The sequence below is a fragment of the Cibotium barometz genome, chromosome 44 (genome assembly GCF_041138505.1).
Source record: "Cibotium barometz isolate CiBa-2024 chromosome 44, ASM4113850v1, whole genome shotgun sequence".
Classification (NCBI taxonomy): Eukaryota; Viridiplantae; Streptophyta; class Polypodiopsida; order Cyatheales; family Cibotiaceae; genus Cibotium; species Cibotium barometz.
In genome coordinates, this window is record NC_141089.1 from 48,134,353 (window position 1) to 48,143,235 (window position 8,883).

The following is an 8,883-nucleotide window of genomic DNA, read 5'->3' on the forward strand; positions in this document are numbered from 1 at the left end:
CCTTTCAGCTACTTGTGGTGCTTCTTCTATTTGTACCTCAAGGGCAGCTTTGTAATTATCCTAGTCTCTGGGTCCTTCTTTTTTGAGCTGGCTTTCATTCTCCATGCACTGCTGCAATTCTAGTTCCAGTGCATTCAGCTCCTTGATGGCATCCATTTCAAATTTTGTACTTCTTTCAAACTTTTGCTTGTACTCCTCTGCTTGGTCTTTTGCCATGTCCCTTTCATGAACTGCATCTCTTAATATGTCTGCATATTCCTTGGTGGGCATGGCCTCCTGCAACTGCTGCTGCAATAACTTGTTCTTTTCTGCCAACTTCTTTGCTTCCTTCTCCCAATGTTCCGCCTTCCAGGAGGTGGCCTTCAGTACCTGCATTAGACTTGGATCTTCATCTTCTTTTTGTTTTCCTTTTCTAGAGGTACCGATGCTGGAATACTCATGGCCTACTGGCTATTGTTGTTGCTATTATTGGTGTTGCTGCTGCTATTTTGATGTGGTTATTGTTGCTCCCCATCATTATCCATGTCGTCCTCCAAGTCATGGATGACTTGTTGAGGTTTGCATGGCTTTTTCTCTTGGATCTCCACCAAATCTTGTAGCGCTTGATCCCATACCTTGCTTAGTCTGGCCTTCACTGCGCTAATCACTACTACTTTGGCATCTAGTAGAAGACACATAACTTCTTCTTCCAGGTTCTTCAAGGCTTGTGCCTCTGACTATGCTACGGGCCAACGTTGTTGCACTTCCTCCTTCAGAACCTGAATTGTGTCGGCCCATACTCTGGCTGGGCTTCCTGGCCTCTTCCAACTTTGCTTGCAGCCTTCCTATTTGTGCTTGGAGTAATTGTCTATCACACTGATGAGGGCTTTGATTTTTCCTTCACTTAGCTCCTTTTGGTCTGCCACAACGACCTTTCTGCCCCATGGCTATCTTCTTTTATAGCTCCTCATTTTGTCGCGCCATTGACTGTGACTTGTGCTCTTGCTCCTTGGTTCTGCTTGTGGCACTCATTAACATACCATGCTACTTTAGAATAAGTGCCCTTAGCTGGGTGATTGTACTCCGGGCCTTTGTTTCATATTCTTCTACTGTAGAGAGAGTGTGTGAGGGAATCTTCTGGGCCATGGATAGTAGCCCTTTGTCCATGTGAAGTTGGTGGCTGGGGAGTTCTGCCTCCAAATTTCTGGGCAATTTGTCCCGGTGACTCGGCCCTTCTTGTGCCTTTTGTGCTAGTGCTACTACCCATGGTTGCAGTTGCGTTGGTATAATTAGCTATGTCCTATTAAAAAGCATGAATCTAAGGCGGCTCATAGCAAGTGATTAAATTCATGTTTAAAGACTAATAAGATCATTAAAAAGATAATTAAGATACAAGCAACACAATGGTAATGCTCATAAGAAAACCACACAATGTCATTCCAATAATCAAGATTCATACACCCATATTTATAGTCTTGGGAAGGACTCCAATCCATGCTTTTTGTGCACCCTAGTGCCAACCATGTGTTCATTAATGCTCACACTACATGTGCAACCTTGTGCTTTCCATGTGTAACCTTTTGACCATTGACTTAACCTTTTTTTTTTACAAGTGACCATACAAATTAACCTTTGATATTAGACCCTTAGTCTATTCTTTTTTTCTATTGTGCATGCTTCTTCTCTTGTTTATGTGACTCACTCCCTACCTCTTCCTTGTGCTCTTTGGCACCACATATCTCAACACGGCATCTTTCCTTTTTGGGCTGCCTCTTCCCTCTTTTTCAGTTGTTCCCCTCATCTCCTCTTCTTCTTTACTTCCTCCTTCCTTTTCTTTCTTCTTCCTTCTTTCTTTTCTCTGCTTCTTCAGCTTTTTTCTTTCTTTCAACTTCAGCCAGCAGCTTCCTGTTTCTTCTTCTCCTCTAGTTCCTTTTTCCATTCTTCTTCTTCTGCCTTCTGTTTCTTGACCTCTTCCAGGTCAGACAACAATTATTCATCAACTCTGTTCTTCCTCTTTTTTCTTGCTTTCTGGGCAGACGTCTCCCATCCGTCAGCGGTCTACCAATCTCGTCGCTTGGGCAATTGCCATTAGGTGTGCATGCACTATAGTGGGGTTGTTTGCCCAGGTGGTTGCTCTCTTGGCCAGATTCTCCTTATAAATTGCCGCCCAGTTTATCTTTTCTCCTGCTTTCACTACTCTAAGGAATCTGTACTTCTTGTTGGACATGTCCTCCACCTTTCCCATAAACATGATGTTCTGTAAGAAGAAGATAAACTACTCCCATCGGGTTTCGTTTGCTACGTCCATCACCTGGTGCATGTTACCTATCTTAGGGATCTCTTCATCTACCCTTGGCTTTGTATTGGTGTCTAGAGTGCCATCCATAGGCAGACCCAGCACATGGTGCATTGCGTTTTCTTATATTTTTATCGGCTCCTTCCCCTCCACATGCACAGTGTTTGTTTCCAAAAATTGATTAATGAGTTTTCCTCCATCTTCTGGGTCCTGCAGCTCCTCCCATTGTCGGTTGAGAAGTTTTTTAAACCCACACCTTTTTGTCCATTCTTAATGCTCCTACTTCCTCATGTCTAGTATGAACATGGGCATGCATAGGCTCTTCTCTGGTTTTTTGTCGGACCTGAGCATCTTGTTAATTTTTGGCATGGTGCTATTGTCTAAAAGAATGTTGTAGATGGGTGAGATTGTTTCAAGCAAGAGCGTAGAATGAGAACGTGAGTGTTTGTGATCTTTTTGTCGATGTTTTCTCTTCTTGGCTTCCTTTTTTGGGGTGTTCTCATTTTCAGCTCCCCTATTTTCAATGTGATGTGACCTTTGATTTACATCATAGCTGTCGCCTGAGTTTAATGTAATTAAGGCGTTTTTGCCATTTTCCCACCTTCCCTTTGTGAGTAGAGATTTAATGATGCTATGACACTTGTCCTTTATGCAATTATGCGCGTGGCTCGGGCTAGCATATGTTTGGTCACTTGCTCTTTTGTCGCTCAGGCTGTGATTTGTTGCAGTAACCAGGGATTTTGTGGTCTGATCATCCTTGCCAACTGGCCACTCTTCTACAGTCTTGCGATTTGTGGGATCTTCTGCATTGACATCTACAAATGAAATCATGATGTAAGAGATGCTCCCAACATATCTCTTGGTCTTCCGCTTCTTCTTTTTCTAGTAGAACCTCCATCGGCGGATGGCCTTTGTATTTCCTCATCCTGAAGCCATTGATTGTTTTTGGGAAGGGTGTACCATCCAAGTTCTCTAGGAAAAAAGCATTTTGGTTGACTATGTCTTTCACTATGGATGGTCCTATCCACCTGATCTTGAATTTCCCCAGATGGGGTCCCAGTTTGGCATTGTAAACTAACACAGGGTCACCTTTTTCAAAAATTATGTGCTTGAGATGTCTATATGTCCAAGCCTTCCTTCTTCGTTGCACTGTTTCTACTTTCACATAGAGCTGGTTTGTCTTTCTTCTTCTACCACATACTCCATTGGCATGACTACTTCCAAACCATAAACTAGTTTGAATGGTGTTTGCCTAGTCCCAACCTTGAATGATGTCCAGAATGCCCATAGGGCAGCAGCTCACTTCTGGTCCTGATCATTTTTTTTTACATTTATGATTTTCTTCAAAATCTTGGTAAGCACCTCATTGATAGACTCTGCCTAGCCGTTGCATTGTGGATAGTAAGGTGAGGAATTCTTGTGATTGATCAAGTATCTCTCCATTAATCCCTTCATTACCTTGTTTTTGAAATGTGACCCTTGATCACTGACTGGCAACCCGTGCCTTGAAATAATGTCATTGAAAAGGAACACCACCTCTTCTGCAGAATTCCTTTTCCCAGCCTTGGCTTCTGGCCACTTGGTGAAGTAATATGTTTGTACAATGATGTACTCACATCTGCTACCTTTTGTGGGTGGTTTGATAGGTCTAACAAAATCCAATCCCCACTTCATGAACGGTTCTAGTGGTAGTATGGGTGTGATGGGCAATTTATTAGAATTTCCAAGTTGACCCATCCGTTGACAGACATCACAGTTCTTTTCTTCCATGTTGGCATCTTTCATGATAGCACCATAAGCCTACTTGTAAAAAATTTTGGGCTATTATTTCACCACCCATGTGTCCTCCGGTGATGACGCGATGTGCTTCCCTTAGGTTTGTTGGTTGTTCATGATCCAGAACACATCTTTGAGGAAGAATCTGATATATGCTTCTTTTGTAGAGTTGCCTAGTGATCATGGTAAAATTTTTGTTTCTCGTGGTGATTCTCTTATTCCTATCAGTAATACACCCCTCCGAAAAAGACCCATCTTCCAAAAACTACATCATGTCATAATACAGTCTTCTTCTACTCCAAATGATGCAATTGTGAACAAGTTGAAATATGGAAGCTGATCCTCTACACCCTCCAAAGCAAGTTCTCTAGAATCTAGTATGGACAGAAAGCCTACCACTGCATTTTCTTTTCTAGGTGTGTGCTGCTGAATGGTGAACTCGAATTCCTAAAGTAACAGCATCCATCTTGCCATTTTTCCTACCAGGAAGGCCTTGCTCACCAGATAGATGAGAGCTTGATAATCCACATGGAAAATGAATTTGTTTCCCAAAAGGTAGTGCCAAAACTTGTTCACAACAAAGATCATGGGAGAGCACTTCTCGCTCTGTTATACTGTAGTTTCTTTTCGCTCTCTTGTGAGAGTCTTGCTAGCGTAAACTATAGGGCTGCATGTACCCTTTTTGTTTCTCCTGCATGAGGGCACCTCCTAATGCTCTATCTAAAGCATCTACATAAACATGAAATAGCAGATTCCATTCATGATTGATCATTACTGCACAGATGACACCATGCACTTTAGCTAGTGGAATGCCTTCTGACATTCCGAGCTCCATTCATATTTAGCATCCTTTTTGTAAGCATATGTAATGGATATGCTACATAAGCCAAGTATTTCAGAAACCTTGTATGCCACTTCACTTTGCCAAGAAATCTTTCAAGCTGCTTTAAATTCTGGGGAGTTGACATTTTGGATATGGCCTCCGTCCTAGCCGGATCTATGGCCAATCCTTGGGCTGACACAATGTGTCCTAATAGTGTTCCGAAATTTACTGCAAATGCACATTTGGCCAGATTCAACTTCAGCCTTATATCTCTACATCTCCGCAAACATAACCTTAAGTGATATATGTGTTTAGCCTTATCCCCAGACACACTGAAATCATCCACAAAAGCTTTCATGAAAAATGACAGGCAGTCATAGAAGATTTCCTGCAACATTCTTCATGTTGTACCTACAGTTCCATGTACTTTGGTTGTACATGTTACAAATTGAACAAGTTGGAGGTACATTGCATTCCTCTTTGAGGTGGCCTTCTTGTTTGCATTGTGTGAGTAGAACACATTTTTTTGGAAATCTTCTCCTTTTCTCTTTTTCATTTCTTGTACTAGCTACTTTACCTGCTACATCAATTCTTCGGAACTTGCTTATAGCTTTCCGGACTTCTTCTTTTTGTCTTTCTTTTTTGCTACTACCACCCGGAGTGTCTTGCAAAGAGTCGCTTGAATCGTCCTCTTTGGTGGTGATGCTCTTCCTGGGCTTCCTCTTTTGTCTCCTTTCTCGGCTTCTTTTTTCTGCCCTTTTGGCTAATTGCACCAATTCCTCAAACTCTTCTTTAGTTTTCACTTGCTTTGTAGTGCCGACCGCAGCATGAATGTCCAGGTTAAGCCCTTGGACAAACCAGTCAGCCAATAATTTACATTGAGGGTCGAGTTTGCGCTGCCACTCTCTACCTTAAGCTTAATAGCTTTGTTACATAAGCTTCCACATCCATGTCCTCTTGGTGACGAAACTCTCATTTGATCACATAGTTGACTTACAAATTTGATCTTGCGGAATCTTCCCAGAAAGGCGATCATGACTTCTTCATAGGTCTGGAAGTGGTTGTCCTGATATCTTGACACTCACCCACTCCGTTGCTTTGTCCTTGAAGGTATTCATGAAGGCATCTCTACGAATTTCACTCGGCTCTAGTTCTTCTAAATCTCGAGGTCTAGCCACTTTCCAGTATTTCTCAAACCTCCTTACATGCAGGTCTACATCTTCCCTTTTATCGCCTGAGAACATCGAGAAATTTTTGGCTAGTAACGCGATGGCTCCCTTGAACCTTCTCTGGGGGTTTACTTGTGGTTGTCCTTCTTGGTTTGGTTGCTCCTCCCCTCCTAGGTTTTAAAGACCTAGATTGTACGCTGCTTCTCTTTCTTGGCACTCCTTTTCTTGGTCTAGATTGTATCTAAGTTTTGAAGCTTCCTCTTGCTCGTGCGGGCTAGCAGATATTTCCACATTGTCTTCACGATGCGAAGTACTCCCATCTGCGAGCTTCCTAGAGGGTCTCTTGGGAGGCATTACTTTTCACCTCTTCTAGCTTCTTGCATTTAAGAGTGGTATGCTTGAATGTGGTTGGGTTGTGCGGTGAGAAGCTCTTCCTGTTGAGTGTTCCAGAAAATTCCTTCCATACTGCAATTTCACTGTGTGTCTGATCCAAATGGGTGCCCTCTTACCCTTGCCTTTTGATGCAAATTGCTACCTAGAGAGATTTGTTATAGTCCCCATACTCTCTAGTAAATCCCCAGCAGGATCGCTAGGTATTACTCGCTAATTTACCTATCAAACAACGGAATGGCAAGACAATAGTCTAGTGTGACAGACTAGTCAGGCAATGCCATGGGAGATGTGAAGACTCCCACTAGAGGTTCTGGGTTCAAACACCGACTCTCAAGTGGTCATGAGACGAAAGTTTCGTGCTTCTCTCTCTTGTGGGAAAGCTTAAGCACAGCGGATCCACCTCACTCACTTCTCACTTAGAATTTACACATCAGAAGGAACACAAGATGTTCATTCACTACAGAGTAACAGATGACACAGAAGGGAAGAGTAACAACAACAAGTGTGCCTTTTGTTCCATTCCAAAAGCATTACAAAGTGACACGGAAGAGAGACCCAATACAATTACCATTTTCCAGACTCTAACATATTAACAAGCTCCATGGCATGCCAATAAATTAACATTAAGAGCTTACAAGGCTACATCGCAGTATATAAATCGCGTGTTTTCACATACACACCACCCCAACACTCTCTGCTTATCCATCTCTCTTCTCTGTGAGATGAAACTAAGCTAGGAGAGCAAAACCAAGCTTTGATACCATGTTGAGAGAAACATGGATCGTTCTCTCATGAGATAAGATAACCACCTACTTAGATGCTAATCCTACTCTAATGATAACACAATTAACATAACTAATCTAAGGTGGATGATACCTAAGTGCACTCATGATAATGAGTGTATGCTAATTAAATTACACTCAAGTTAATTAGACTCTAAGATAGATTAACTTGGACACATAGAGAAACTTGAGATAGGTGCAAGTGATGATTCATTGCTTGAAATGGACCCCTTTTATATGAGGAGGTACACCCTTGGGCTTGAACATCACTGTTGGATAAATCCCTTTGCTCGTGTGGCTGCATACTATGCTTTGCACTTTATTGGCTACTCAACTCACTCCCTACCTCTTCCTTGTGCTCTTTGGCACACCACATTTCTCAACACTTGCCCTTGGTGCCAAATCTTTGGGCGACTCAAGGTGGTTAGATGTGGGTTACAAAATGTTGTTTGAATTTTACTTTCTACATTCCCCTATGTGATGTGAGAAACTTTGGCTCAAGTGCTACTATAGCACTTCCCCCCCTTAATGGTGACTTGACCTATCTTTGAGGCCTAGAGGTTATGTCTAAGAGTGAGGTCTCCCCCTTGATAAAGACTTGACGTATCTTTGAGGTCAAGAGGTCTATTTTAAGAGTGAAGTAACAAATTTTAGCTATTTCTGTTACCTTGGATACATCATCGGTGCCGGATGATAGTTACAAGCTATTTTTGTAGGAAGTAGTATTTTTTTTTACAATAAGTTTTTGTTGAAGAGACGGTTAGTGAGAGGATATTTAATTGCATGCTCATTTGGCTGCTTACAACATATTTGAGAATTGTTGTGATCGGATGTCTAACATTCTTGCCTTGTATTGATTTTGCCAATGATTGCCATGAAGAACATGTGGAAACTCTTTGTTTGATGATGGCTTCAATGGTGCCTATGTCCATGATGATTGTTGTCTTGCGTGGTGATTTTTAAGTAAAAATGAGATGAGTGTGTGGATAGCCTCTTAATAAAGAGGAAGGTTTTTTAAACCTTAGAAGTTTTTTTGTTTTAAAACGAATGAAAATAACTCAAACTTATCTCCTTATCTGGAAGCGACAGTGATGGGCTCATCAACTATGTTGCTACAATGACCACCAAACGGCGGCCTCTCTCTCAGTCGTCCCGCTGTGCGCAGCCTATTGTGTTTCTTACTGTGCTACTCGACGTCTAAGAGATGTGCCTGAAGAAATGGGTAGAATTGGAAGACTGATATGGTCTTCACATCTAGACGTGATCACAACCCAGTAATCTCTGCATTAAACCTCCAGCTTTCCTAGGCAGTGTTCGGCGAGACGGCTTGCCTTGTGTGATAATTTCAAAGACACATGCTTGGCTTGCGCTTGCTATTATGCACGCCTTGCCAAAAACACCAAGATACTTCTGCTCCTTTGCTTGTACCGACAACAACACAGGGCTAATCATTGCCTCTGCTGATTACAGAGATTTTCACCTTCCTGTTGGCCGTCTTTTTCTGTTAAGTGCTTTCTATGCTGAATATAGCTCCTACATGCCACTACATGCCCTCCTTGTAAAGCGGCACCCCCACCTAGCCTTGCTTGGTTGTGCCTTCTTCCCTTGGTGCTGCTGAGCCGACAACTTCTCTTCTGCAGCCAGAGCCGCAACACGACCTTGGCG